This window comes from Diadema antillarum, unplaced genomic scaffold (genome assembly GCF_040938485.1).
Source record: "Diadema antillarum isolate AM-2024a unplaced genomic scaffold, OU_Dant_1.0 seq00000326_RagTag, whole genome shotgun sequence".
Lineage (NCBI taxonomy): Eukaryota > Metazoa > Echinodermata > Echinoidea > Diadematoida > Diadematidae > Diadema > Diadema antillarum.
Genome location: NW_027271344.1, coordinates 1,459,883 through 1,475,435, shown reverse-complemented (window position 1 = coordinate 1,475,435; position 15,553 = coordinate 1,459,883). Strand labels below are relative to the sequence as shown.

General features: G+C 41.0%; 1 protein-coding gene across 1 annotated transcript in view; it reads right to left on the bottom strand.

Moving 5' to 3' along the window:
• LOC139730689 (protein transport protein Sec23A-like) overlaps positions 1-15,553 on the bottom strand; it is a 92,593-nt gene that overhangs the window by 16,165 nt on the left and 60,875 nt on the right. The window lies entirely within an intron of this gene.

Here is a 15,553-nt window from a genome sequence, read left to right as displayed (position 1 = left end):
GAACAGATTTTTTTCTTCTTCTTTTTTTGTGACTTCCATGATTTTCGTATCTTCCTTGTTCACGCCGAAGTAATAGATATGTGTGTATCAAATGCATATCTAAGCATGTCTCTTCTTGTATGTTAATGTTAGCTAAACATAGATTTTGTCCATGTATGGTATCCACTTCGCACTGAGTTATATTGATTGGACATTACATTGTAATACAATACGGCAATGCACTATAAAACAAGAGCCAAAGCAACTGAATTCATGTGTTGATGAGTGTGTGTGTGACCATTGCTGTTTTGCTAGTCAAATGTTAAGTTATGACTGTGGGGTAATTTGCAGCTAGCCAGTCATAATCTACCACTGATTACCACGGCCATTTGAACTTAATTGCTTTCATGATTGAATATTACAGAATTATCCATGCAGGCACCTGAAAGTGAGAGAGAGAAAAAAATACTGAATACACTTCACTTATCACGACATGACTTCATGTATGAACATCACTCACAAGCGTGGCACACGAACACGTATTCCCACAAAATCTCCTTTGGCTGCCACTCATGAATGACTGGTCATGTAAGGGTCAAAGCAAGACACACTCATGTGCAGAAATCAGGAAGGGCACTTTGGAGTTACACTGTATGTAGCATGACGCAAGTTTGCATTGTAAGATTCAAAGGAAAAATCAGCTCTCTCAATTCATGCAATTAAATTCTCCTATACTTCACGTGAAGGAGGCTGGATTTTTTCCTTCGACTCATCTGATGTTCGACTCTGCAACTTTGACTAAGCCATTTTGTGTGTGCCTGTGTGTGTGTGTGTGTGTGTGTGTGTGTGTGTGTGTTAATGCATGAAGAAAACTTGAGACTGGCAATATTTGGGTGTTTTTTTCGATTTAAAAGTAATTGTCGTGCTCATTAGAAGTCTCCATCTATCGCAACCTGCCTGCAAGTTACAGAGGTCCCTAGAAAAGTCTTGATGTATTTGAAATCCACACAACACTTCACATAATCATACTTCTAACCTGGATCTATGAGGCCTTATGAAACAAAATGTAATTGCCTTCTTAAGATGGTGGCATTCAGAGTCAACTCTGTATACATGACATATGGGAGGAGAGAACTTTCATTTAGAAAGCATCACCAGTATCGAAGGTATCATTTTCAGCTGTACAAGCACAGATGGCAATTGTTTTAGCTATGTGTGCTCTGTAACTTTCCAAAGGAAGAAACGCTTCTGTCACTTTCACGGGAAGAAACGCTTCTGTCACTTTCACAATGTAAGTGACAGGAGGGTGACAAAAGCAGGAGTCATATGATACTCCCAGGTCTCTACAGTTCTTTGTCTGCTGTTTCCTCCACAATTTATTCAGACAGGACACACCATTGTATTCTCTTGACGAAACAACAAGAACAGAAGTCAGCATCATGCTCGCAAGTAGCATCTCACTATTCATTATATCCTTTGCTGAAATGCCAGCCAGAAAGAAAAACCAGACCGTGGCAAACCACTCTGACTCTACACGGCAGAGTCCTAGAATGTGCCCACCCCTTACAGCACAAATTCACACATGGCTGTTTATAATCTCTGAACTACACAGAGGTGGCAAAATGAAGATGAGCAACTGATAATTTGTCTGTGCTGCATTGTGCTTGTTAGCCAATGTGACATGCATCCAAATGACTGTACCAGTACCTGCTAACATCCACAAAACACCAGCACATTGGCTGTATCATTGGAGAAACCACATCTTTTCACAAAAAGCTATGCAAGATTTGGATATGCTCATTTAAGGGTTTAGAGTGGCAATGACATTGTACATGCTACCCAAAGTCTGAACACATTTGAAGCTTGCCTGTATTTATGGACAAATACAAAGAGGGTTGACATGTACAGAATTGAAACAAATCAAATGAATTTGTGGATGAGAAAATGCCACCTGACAGTGTGTCTCTACAGATTACTAGCTCAATTCCTTTTGGTTTGATAGTATGCCATGAGTCTTTCTTCCTATGAGCTGTTAAAAATATTTCTAGCTCTGTTGAATGCTCCATGATTTGTACAGAGCTCCATACTGCCTGAGAGAGTATCTCATTCTATGCATTCATCTGTGTCCTTAAAACTGAAAGTGACTTCTAAGTCTGACTTTGGGCAATATACCACAAGCATGCACACCGGAGTATTTTTTGAAGGTTAAGGGATTATTCTGCCTTTTCTGGCAAGGCATGAAAAAAAAAATTCAGTCCATTTGACAAGAAAGACAGTCAGACCCTAAATTGTAAGGAAAAATCGCTGTAGTTTACAATTTTGTATGCACAAGTGCAAGATTGCTTGCATGTTACTAATAAGCTAAAACGCAGTCCAAGGATATCACAGTTGTTCCAAAGATATTTCAAGGGCAGACAACATAGCACGTATGGTATTGCATTCTGGCTGTTCAAAATGAATACAGAGTTTCTTGTGATTTCAACACAAAATCTTACCTCATACATGTTATACATTAATGATTCATCATCAAGAAACTTAAGCTTCGAACATTCTAGGCTCTTAAAAGAGTCAGGAGCCAGCAAACTGCTGCCATACAATTTGTATGTCAGACGTTTTCAATTACCAAGTTACTTTTTTTCAATGTCTACTTTTGATGGAATATAGTTTTGTACAATTACATTTAACATACATTAATTATGTTTCACAGACCAATTTGCCCCAACATGGAGTGGCAGTAACTTTGCCACCTGATCAATAGCTTATTTTTTGTGACTCTCCAGAAAATCTTGCCAAGTCTCCTGTTACACTTGCACACTTTGAGCACAGGGCAGTTGCGTGAGACTTGAAAGTAAAATGTTTGCGAGCACCTCATTATCTTGGGTGCTGCGGTCCGACTGATGAAGTTAATGACAAACACATAACTGCTTGTTGAGTGGGTAAATTTGTTTCTTGCCAGAGTATCAATTCAATGTCATCGTATCAATCTCTCTTTTAAAGACAATCTGTGCTGCCAGTTTGTGTGATTTCCATGAATTCAAGATACATAGCAAAACAAATGTCCCTATCATAAAACTGTCCATTGCTGTCCCTGTAATTATTTGTATGCAAAGCAGTCATGACTCAATTTTGTTGGGTTTTGAGAGAGACATGAGTTAAAGGGATAAAGAAAAAAATGTCCACTGGACATAAAACTCTTTTCACATGTAGCAATTACCTTATCTTTTATATCAAGATAAAAAAAAAAAATGTCCACTGCGCTTAAAACTTTTTCCATATAAAGTATTCACCTTATTTTTTATACCAAGATGAAACTGACAATTAATCTAAAAGAAACAACAACATCATTTCAAAAACTTCAAAATACGGTTTAGCCAAAACACAAATGACAATATCTTGGGAAAAAAGAAAACTAAAGTAACACTTGAGTTTTCTTTCTGGGAAGATCTCGCTTGGTTTCCATGACATTTGATCAGCTGCAACAACTGCTCCTATGAAATATCTGCACGCTAAGCCAAACATAAAACCTACCCACAAACATGACATTAACCCTATTCCTAATCCTCACATCAATCTAAACCTAAAACCCTATCACAACCCTAACCCTTAAACCCCAGTCACACAGCGCTTTACGGCTTAATCATAGCCAAAACACGTCAAAAAGTGGTCTCCCGTGAAGCAGACGGTGTTGTTCGCGTTGATGTTGAGTTTAAGACGAGCTACGGTCGATTTATAGACGTGGCAGGATGCGGGGAAAAATGTGAACAGTGTCGGACGTGATAAAAAGTTTTGAACTGCTCAAAATTTTGTTCCGCTGACAACCACGGGCGGCACACGTGGTAAAGACGTGCAACACACATGAAACACACGTGATAATCCGTGTTCCGGCAGTGATTAAAACTTGGGGAGACGCGGTAAAGACACGAAAGTTTAGCGGTCTGTCATAGGCAGAGCACGGTCAGCTGACGCGTGTTACGCGTTGGTATCACGGGAAATAGCGTGTGTTTAGCGGCTTATCGCTGACAAATGGATTTTTCCGTGTAGACACACGTGGCTGGACGTGGTTAGCTGTGCTTAGGCAGTGCTTCAGCACTGGAACAGCCGCCAACGGCCATACCCCGTACAAAGCACGGCCAAACCAAAATTGACCAAAAAATTTACCACTTACGAGTACGTCCACCAGATTTTCATAACTTTTTGTACGTGATTTGGACGTGGAGTGCTCTGTGACCGGGGTTATAGTCCTTGGAAAAAATAAGATAGGAGCAATCGTCACAGTAGCAAATGTGTCACCCTAGCTCAAACTTGTTCAGTCATTATGTATGATTTCAAACAAAACAACTCCCCATGTTTGAAAATTCCTTTTCTGTTTAAAATGTCTGACATTCGTTGCCAAGGAGCCACAGATGTTCATTTACCATTAAATGTCACGTAGATAGCAGGTTTAACAATCACAGCTCAACCCAGAAATTTGCAAGTGTAGCTAATTGGTTCATTCAAGGATCAGGTGCTACAGAAACAGACTAAGAATTTTGCCAATTATTTTTCTGCAATTACAGCTGTATTTAAAATACGTATAACATACTGGTACATATTGAGGCCATGAAAACTGACCCTCATTTCCGTTACGAGGACACTTCCAGAATGCAGTTATATCATGTTGGAAAAGCAGAAGACACAAATCACAAACAATACTTTTTTTTATTGACAACAGCATCAAAAGCATGTTCAAAGTATGTTCTCCTTCCACAAGGTTGAGCCCTAGAAAATAGCATCTATTTTTGTAAATGTGTGAGAGGACATACACTGTATGTCCAAAATGCTGTCCCAATCTTGTTATACAAGCAGGATAGAATTTTTGTTGTTAATTACTACCTTTTTCTAATTAACAGCTGTATTCAACACATGTATGTGCCATTCAAACTAAATATACATGTTGAACCTGTGAAAACTGTCCCCATGGAAAACCTTACATAAATTGTAAATTTGCAAGAAAGGGATTTCCACAATGCAGTTCAATCTTGCTGTAGAAGCAAAAATAGATATGACCTCTTTTATTTTTTCCTTCAGGTTACAGCTGTATTCAAAGCAAGTATGTTCAATTCAAGCTATGTATAAATATTGCATTGAGTTCATTAAATTTGCCCCATTTCTATTTTTAGACAAGGACACTTCAATAATGCAAGTCTATCATGCTGTAGAAGCAGATGATGAATTTTATAATGACAATTTATGTCCTTTTTCAACTAACAGCTTCATTCAAAGCAGGTATGTTTAACTTAATCAATGTATACCTGTATGATGAGCCCATGAAAATTCTCCCCACTTCAAGTTTTTTTTTCTTTGTATTGTCACAAATGTACACACTAGTAGTTATGTACAGTATGATGTACTGTATGCATGGCTGTTTTAATGTGTATGTACACAGGTTGACCAGATTAATGGAGAACATTCTATGTGGTATAGATATAGTACATACAGGCTGACCAGATAAGTGGAGAATTTTCTAGGTGGTATACAATGTAGCTATACAGTACATGCATGTAACAGGAAATACATTATAGCTCACTCAATCTAGAATGATTTCACCCATTCCAGAAAGTTCTGGGAAGTGCTAACATATTTGGCTGAGTGAGGCACTGTCCCTGTAGCCCAATGTGATTGGTAGTTATTCTTGGCAGTGATGTTTTGTACATAGTTAGGCAGTGAGTCATCCAGGTTTCCTGGAACTTAGACTGGCTAGTAGGTTGGAGAGAGTTATAGAATGTGCTAGAAGGGGTGAATAGATAGTATATAAGCTAGAGAAATTCTGCAGTAGGCAGAGTACCCAACACCTCTGCTCTGAGAGTTACGTCACTTCTGGCTCTGAAGCGACTTGTTATAGTCAGTCCTGTGTTACCTGCTGACCTGTTATGTTTGTGGAGATAAGGCCTGGGAGACATTTTGCCTGCAGATAATTAATTTGCCTACATTGAAGATAGACTCCATATTTTTATGTTAATGGACATTGCTACGGAAAAGCTGTGACGGGCTGGATTCCTAGCTGGACAATATTAAGTGAATCATCATTCAACGCATCAACTGGACGTGGTCGTCACAACATTTGGACTCTGCACGTTTCGCCGTAGACGTATATCGTGGATTTTACCCCGGATCTATACCGTGGACTATCGTAACCTGTGCCTCTGGAGTTACGTCAGAGGAATCATTCATCGGTGCATCGCGGATCATTCGTTTGTGCATCGAGCATCGTATTTGGACATTTCCAGGGATATTGCGTGTAATGCGTACGTAAGTGATTCCATTACTGACTTATATTTGTTTCTATTGATCATTATTGTACTGATGTGAAACCGATTACCAGTCTGTACCTACAATATCACTGTTAATAAACCGCCTGAACATCAGTTGATTGTTTCTTTTGTGCGATCATTCTCGGAGTGATTTTGGTCGTAACAAAATTGGGGGCTTGTCCGGGAAGTGAATTTAAGCCAAAACTTAGAATTTGGAACGTTCCGGAATCCAGAATATTGGTACAGACAAAATACCGGTTGACTTGGTTGTTGAATTGCATATTGTGTGTATTACAGTGTGACAATGTCAATCAGTACAATGGATGTTCAGGCATTTGTTCAGAGGACAGATTTGTCCCTCAAAGATTTGCAAAGGTTACGCAAATGTGATTTGACTGCTATTGCACAGCATTTGAATGTTGATGTTCCACAAGGTGTAAGAAAAGCAGAAATTCTTGACTTAGTGGCTGGTCACATGGAGCTCAAAGAAGAAATTGACACTCCAGATCGAGCTCAAATTTCAGATCAAACACGGCTTGAGCTTGCTAAATTGGAAATGAAGGAGAGAGAAAGGGCAAGGGAATTAGAACTGGAGAAAGAGAAGATGAGATTAGAAATGGAAAGGGAGAGGGATAGAGAACGAAGAGAAGTGGAGAAAGAAATTGAAATGAAGAAACTTGAAGTGGAGCAACAACTGAAATTGCGTGAGATGGAATTGACTCATGCACAGACTGTTGGAAATCATGAAAGGGCTCCCTCTGAATTTGATTTGGCCAAGAACATTCGATTGGTGCCAAAGTTTGAGGAAAACAGAGTTGATGCATATTTTGTGTCATTTGAGAAGGTGGCTAACAGCTTGAACTGGCCACAGGAATTTTGGCCCTTGCTCCTTCAAAGTGTGTTTGTCGGCAAAGCAGCTGATGTGTACTCATCTCTCTCTGAAGAGCAATCACGTGACTATGCTACAGTCAAGAAAGCAGTGTTGAATGCTTATGAGTTGGTGCCAGAGGCGTACAGACACAAGTTCAGAAATTCGTACCGAAAACCAGGCCAGACACATGTTGAGTTTGCTCGTGAAAAAGAAATGATGTTTGATAGGTGGTACAGGTCCCTGAAAGTGGATCAGGATTTTGATAACCTACGTGAGGTTGTTCTCTTGGAAGAATTCAAAAAGAGTGTTGCTTTCAGTGTGAGGTCGCATTTGGATGATCACAAAGTGACAAGTTTGCATAAAGCAGCCTTGATGGCTGATGAGTATGAGCTGACCCACAGAAATGACAACAGACCACCTTTCAGGAATTTCTCTGGAAACAAGAGAGACAAAAATCAGTCGAGCAATCCAAAGAATGCTGGTTCTGAAAAAGGCACAAGTTCTGAAACTTCATCGGCACCAAAGCCTCAATCTGACAAAGGGTCCAGTACAAGTGCAAATGTCATCAAATGTTTTCACTGTAACAAGACAGGGCATGTAAAGTCACAGTGTTGGAAGTTGCAAAACAAAACAAAGAAGGACTTGGGATTTGTCATGTCAAAAAGTGTCCTACCAGAAAACAGTGTCCCGTTCAGTGAAACACAGGCCATTGAAAGTCAGTCTCCCAAATTCAAAGATAGGCTGAAGCAGGTGGATGAGAGCTATCGTAGCTTTTTGTTTGATGGTGAGGTGACCCCAAGTACTTCTGGTGAGGCAGGTAAGCCAGTGGTCATCCTGCGGGATACGGGGGCCTCTCAGTCATTGATGGTGGATGGTGGTATGACTTTTCCACCAGATAGTGCAGTGAATGCAAAAGTCTTGATTCAGACTGTTGATGGCAGTTATATGTCAGTGCCACTATATAGAGTGGATTTGAAGTGTGACCTAGTTTCTGGTCCTGTCACTGTTGGAGTTGTTCCTGAGTTGCCCATGGCAGGCATTGACTTCTTGTTGGGGAATGACTTGGCTGGGGACAAGGTGGTTGCGTCTCCAGTTGTTTCGGAGAAACCAGTGGTGGTTGCTGAAACTGAGCAGTTGCAGGAGGAATTTCCTGGGATTTTCCCAGATTGTGTTGTGACTAGGTCTCAGGCTCGTAGAGCTGTTCAAGATGATGCGGATTCTGTTGATGTGGAGGAGAATTCCGGTGTTTGGTTGGCAGAAACCTTTTTCAAGGATTTGAATGATGGGGTTGCTGTATTAGGCTCCGAGGCTAACAGCGATGGGCTGTTTAGCAAGTCTTCCTTGGTTGAAGCACAGCAGGCAGACTCTGAGTTGAAAGGCTTGTCTCAGACGGCGTGTTCTGAGGCTGAGGCTGAAAAGGTCCCTGAGTGCTATTATGTCAAAGATGGCATTTTGATGAGGAAGTGGAGACCTCCCCATAGGCCAGCTGATGAGGATTGGACGGTGGTCCGTCAAGTTGTTGTCCCTCCTAGTTACCGCGGTGAGATCTTGAGAATTGCTCACGAGTTACCTGTTGGCGGCCATTTAGGCGTCAGAAAGACAAAGGATCGGATCATGAGGCATTTTTATTGGCCAGGCTTGAATGTGGATGTGGCTGAGTTTTGCAAGACATGTCACACATGTCAGGTGGCTGGTAAACCACAGCATTCAGTGAAGCCAGCGCCATTGATTCCGATACCTGCGTTTGAAGAACCATTCACTCGGGTTCTAGTTGACTGTGTTGGACCTTTGCCTAGGACTAGGTCGGGTCATAAGTACCTCTTGACAATCATGGATATGTCTACACGGTTTCCAGAGGCTATCCCATTGAGAAATATCACTGCTAAGACTGTGGTAGATGCTCTAGTGCAGTTTTTCACTAGGTATGGGTTGCCCAAGGAAGTGCAGTCTGACCAAGGGTCAAATTTCATGTCAGGCATATTTCAAGAGGTGATGTATCGTTTGGGTGTGAAGCAGCTGAAGTCGTCAGCTTATCATCCCCAGTCCCAAGGTGCGTTGGAGCGCTACCACCAGACCCTAAAGACAATGATTAGGGCATTTTGTGAGGAGTATCCCGAGGATTGGGATAAGGGCATCCCTTTCCTGCTGTTCGCAACGAGGGACTCCCCAAATGAGTCGACGGGTTTCAGCCCATTTGAGTTGGTGTACGGTCATGAAGTCAGGGGCCCACTGAAGCTCATCAAAGAGAAATTCATGACGGAGGATGATGAGGTCCACCTACTTGACTACGTGTCAAAGTTTCGTGAAAGGCTTTCAAAGGCTTGTGAGGTAGCTAGGGAACACCTGAAAGTGTCACAAGACTCTATGAAGAGAAAGGCAGACAAAAATGCCAAAGCCCGAACTTTCAACCCAGGTGACAAAGTTCTTGTACTGCTGCCCATACAAGGTGAACCACTCAAAGCCAAGTTCAGTGGCCCATACTATGTCAAAAAGAAACTCAATGATGTGAACTATGTGATCAGTACTCCAGACAGACGCAAAGATCAGAGGGTGTGTCATGTAAACATGCTGAAAGAGTACTATGAGAGAAAGGCTAGTCAGGCGGTAGGCGTTGTAACTCAGGTGGTAGAAGAAGAAGTAGATGAAGAGGGAGATCAAGCTCAAGATGAGAATGGAAGTGAGCCCTCTAGTGCCAGGTTGTCTAACTCAGAGATGTTAGGGAAAGTAGATGAGGCACTGAACTACCTACCTGAAAATCAGAGGAAAGATGTGACTAGTCTGTTACATGAGTACAAAGAACTGTGTAAAGACAAACCAGGCTGCACCCCTCTGGCTGTACATGATGTTGATGTAGGAGATGCTGACCCTATCAAGCAAAACCCTTACAGACTAAACCCAAGCAAACTGCAAAAAGTAAGGGAAGAGGTTCAATACATGCTCGACAATGACATAATAGAACCGAGTAAAAGCAGTTGGAGCTCCCCAATCGTCATGGTGCCCAAACCGGATGGGTCTCAAAGATTCTGCATAGATTACCGAAAGGTGAATGCCGTGACGAAGACAGATTCTTTCCCCATTCCTAGACTTGAAGACTGCATTGACAGGGTCGGAAATTCTGCATATGTCAGTAAAATAGACCTTCTTAAGGGATACTGGCAGGTGCCCTTGACCGACAAAGCCAGAGAGATTTCTGCCTTTGCTACACCAGATGGCTTGTTCCAATGCAAAGTAATGCCATTCGGCATGAAAAATGCTCCAGCCACCTTCCAACGGCTGACAAACCAAATCATTGCCGGACTTGACAACTGTGTAGTATACATTGATGACATCCTAGTGTACAGTGACACGTGGGAGGAGCACATTACACACTTGCGGCAACTTTTTGATCGACTCAAGGAGGCCGGATTGGTGATTAATCTGGCAAAGAGTGAATTTGCAAAGGCCAAAGTGGTGTATCTCGGGCATGTAGTCGGTCAGGGACAAGTATTGCCAAGAGAAGCCAAGGTAGAGGCTATACTAGGCTTTCCCATTCCCCAATCCAAGAAGGAGTTGCTCAGATTTCTGGGCATGGCTGGTTTCTACAGGAAATTTGTACCGAATTTCAGCACTGTAGTCACCCCCCTAACAAACCTGCTGAAGGGCAAGGCAAAGTACACCTGGACTGATGAGTGTCAAAGAGCCTTTGAGAAACTAAAGGCAGTCCTTGCTAATGAGCCTGTTTTGGCAGCTCCTGACTTCGCAAAGCCATTCAAGGTGGCAATAGATGCTAGCGATGTGGGAGTGGGAGCGGTTTTGCTCCAAGAAGATGAAGAAGGCACTGAACGACCAGTTAGCTACTTCTCCAAAAAATTGAACACATACCAGAAGAAGTACTCCACAATTGAGAAGGAGGCTCTCAGTCTCATCCTTGCCCTCCAGCAATACGAAGTGTACTTGACAAATAGCAAAGGGGAGATCACGGTCTATACTGACCACAACCCCTTGGTCTTTTTAGACCGGTTCAAAATGAAGAACAACAGGTTGTTCAGATGGAGCATGATGACGCAGCCATATGCACTCAAAATCAAACATGTGGCAGGCAAAAACAATGTAATTGCCGACGCTCTGTCAAGAGTGTAACATGAAGAGAGTATCAAAGGTGAAAAGTTTTCACCGTATATCATTTCCAGTGTATGTGTTTAGCATATTCATTAATGTGTGCAAAACAGTTTGATATGATTGTACAAGCTCTGAGAATCCAAGCAATATCATTGTAAATGGTATCCATGAAAAGATAACATGGAATTAATACAGCTATCCAAAAGGCATGTGATAGTATGTGATTATTGTAGCTTGACTTGGATTTTACCTCACATTCGTTGTAAATAACAATGAGAAATTGTGAAGGTAAAAGAAACCCTTGCTACAGCAAGGCTTTCTTTTTCCCATGGGGGATGGTGTCACAAATGTACACACTAGTAGTTATGTACAGTATGATGTACTGTATGCATGGCTGTTTTAATGTGTATGTACACAGGTTGACCAGATTAATGGAGAACATTCTATGTGGTATAGATATAGTACATACAGGCTGACCAGATAAGTGGAGAATTTTCTAGGTGGTATACAATGTAGCTATACAGTACATGCATGTAACAGGAAATACATTATAGCTCACTCAATCTAGAATGATTTCACCCATTCCAGAAAGTTCTGGGAAGTGCTAACATATTTGGCTGAGTGAGGCACTGTCCCTGTAGCCCAATGTGATTGGTAGTTATTCTTGGCAGTGATGTTTTGTACATAGTTAGGCAGTGAGTCATCCAGGTTTCCTGGAACTTAGACTGGCTAGTAGGTTGGAGAGAGTTATAGAATGTGCTAGAAGGGGTGAATAGATAGTATATAAGCTAGAGAAATTCTGCAGTAGGCAGAGTACCCAACACCTCTGCTCTGAGAGTTACGTCACTTCTGGCTCTGAAGCGACTTGTTATAGTCAGTCCTGTGTTACCTGCTGACCTGTTATGTTTGTGGAGATAAGGCCTGGGAGACATTTTGCCTGCAGATAATTAATTTGCCTACATTGAAGATAGACTCCATATTTTTATGTTAATGGACATTGCTACGGAAAAGCTGTGACGGGCTGGATTCCTAGCTGGACAATATTAAGTGAATCATCATTCAACGCATCAACTGGACGTGGTCGTCACAACATTTGGACTCTGCACGTTTCGCCGTAGACGTATATCGTGGATTTTACCCCGGATCTATACCGTGGACTATCGTAACCTGTGCCTCTGGAGTTACGTCAGAGGAATCATTCATCGGTGCATCGCGGATCATTCGTTTGTGCATCGAGCATCGTATTTGGACATTTCCAGGGATATTGCGTGTAATGCGTACGTAAGTGATTCCATTACTGACTTATATTTGTTTCTATTGATCATTATTGTACTGATGTGAAACCGATTACCAGTCTGTACCTACAATATCACTGTTAATAAACCGCCTGAACATCAGTTGATTGTTTCTTTTGTGCGATCATTCTCGGAGTGATTTTGGTCGTAACAGTATTTTGGTGTAATTTGACACTTACAGATGGGATTTTGATATTTTCCAAATCTCATCATCTCTGTTCAAAGCAGGCATAATGCCAGTTAATATCATATATTACAGATACATATGTGTTGAATCACAAAAAATGTCCATTTTTTCTTCTTTCAGACGGAGACATTTCCAGAATGCAGTGTAACACATCATGGCACTGAAAATCAGCCAAACTGCTGAAATACATTCACATCTTACGCTGATAAACCTACTGCAGCTCATGGCAGGCCTACATTCTCAGGGAAAAGAACAACGCTCAGTCACAAGAATTTTTGCTAAAAGCATGGAAGTAGATAAGTGTCATCAACCCTCTTTTACTCCCTCCCTCTGGATGCAATATCTATCTATCTACTAGTATCTATCTATCTATCTATCTATCTATCTACCTATCTATCTATCTATCAATCTATCTATCAATCTATCTATCTATCTATATACACATATGTGTATGTGTGTGTGTGCCTGTCTGTCTGTGTGTATAAGTGATATAGGAAACAAGAAAATGACAGACTTTCATCACAGCAATACACATATATCTAATATCACATTGACTAAACCTTTTTTTTTTTTGCTTCCAGAGCAAATCAGATACTGTATATGCCATATATTTTGCGAGTCTAAATTTTCATGAATTGGGACTTCCCGACGACTTCGCAATTGTGAAAATAATTTGTGAAAATAAAAAACATGCGAAATATTTGGCCTATATAGTATGCTATCAATAACAAGACAAGCACTTGATGAGTGCAGACCTCCTCCAAGCAGCTAATTTTCACTCATACACACATATGCCAAAAATGGCCCTATTTCCCCCCAAAATAAGAATCCTTCCTACCTTAGCTTCCTGCTGTGCCCTGAGCACGAGCTCTGTGTGCATATAGTATGCACACCTCAAATACGTGCAGCTTGAATCCCCTCATTTGTTGGTCCTATTTCCCACAGGAAAATCCTTGAAAAAAAAATTCCTGAAGTCAAAAGTATTGTAAGAAGGACTCAACAATTAGCCGTGGCCCTGTGGCCTAGGGCCACTAAAAATTTGTTATTGGGTCACCAAATTTACAAAAGGGCTATCTTTTGGTGGCCGTAACAAGGCAGCTGAAATTCAATATGAATGTGAGTATTTTCTTCTATATTGGGCAAATCTGTTCCTTTTTCTTTTGGCCATCAAAACTTCAAATTCAGAGATTTCAGTGGCCCGAACAGGCTACTGCAGACTAAAAGTTTGTGTTAAGCCCTGTTGTAAGGGGATCATTTTGGGTAAAGGGTTTATGAATCTTGCATTTAAGCCATAATATGCTAACACTGGGGAGATTCCAATTCTGTTGCCTTGAGGCCATTTTTGCAAAATCTCCCTTGCTTGAGTTTGAATTTCTCTTCCTGTAGCCTTGTGTCTCCCGCGTAGAAGACATATTTTCTTCCACTAAAATTTTAGCTTTCTCCAGCCCAACTTTAATTTTGCCACAAATGTTCGATGATAAAGCTTTGATACCATCACAGAGCATCTATAAAGCTAGAGCTTCAAGCTAGGCCCTTCAAGCGGGCCTCATGGATCCAAGCCTCATGGGACGTCATGCTTCACACTTGTGATGTGCGTGTATAGTGTGCGTGTTCAAGTGATCAGAGTTTCCAATTTGCTGGTTGGTCCAGGCAGGAGAATCTCCCCTTTAATTGAGATGCGTTGGGTCGGAGTCTCTGGTCCTGTCTTGACGCAGTGTCAAAATGATTATCGATCATTGAGAAAACAACAACAAACAAACATGAATACAAAGTACAGACACATCTATGAATAGGAGACACACAAGAACTGGTTTGTACGGGACTGAGGCAACAGAAATAATCAAAAGTTCAAATTCCTGCTGAGTGCTGCATTATCCTGAGGGTGCAATCAACAAGTGCAGCACTTGTGAAGTAATCCAGATAGCTATGCAGAGTAAATGGAGGAAAAGTGAACTAAGATGACTGCTGGTCTTTTGTATCAAGTGCAATAGCTAGCTGAAGGCATATTAACAAAAAAAAAAAAAAAAACCTCTTGAATCTCCATGTAATACTATAAAGACTGAACACAAGAAACAAGGAACACTACAAACACCTTTAATCTTCACAGGCTGTAATGCTCTATGGTGGAGTATGATATAAAAGAAGAAATTGAACAAGCTTTGAACGCGTGAACACCAGAATTTGATAGATGCACTGCTTTACTGATATTGCACATATAAGAAAGAAAAAGAAAAAAGAATTTAATCAAGAAAGTCGCCATTGCTCAGGGGAAATTGTAAAGAAAGGCCTGATTCCCGGAATAGAGTTTATTGAGTTCCCTGCGCATCAGGTACGCTTTCTAGTGGCATCTTACCCTTGTTATCTTCTTACTGACTGGTCAATGCGCAGGCAATACTCGTGACTGCCCTACATGAAGGCATGGGGCCAACATGTCACGGGGGAAAACTATCTTATATATTAAAAATTCTAAGCAGATCCAAACTGAATCATTAAGACTATGCAGTGTTCACGTGTTGAAAGTTTAGCTTGAATAGGCGTGTTCCATAGTGCATAAATACTTGTATGCAGGTATGTATGTACGTATGATGTACAATAATGTATCTACCAGTATGTGTGTGTCTACATAATATATGCAGGTATATGTATTTGTCTGTATGCTTTACCAGTTTATGGACATTATCACATACCTTCAATGCATATATTCTATAACAATGAGCATGATCAAAACCTCATCCCACATAAAGGCAATAATTGTTGTGGCAGGATGAATTTAAATGCTTACTGTGAAATTTGTGAATTTGAAAATCCTCCCAACAATCAGTATACTTCAAAG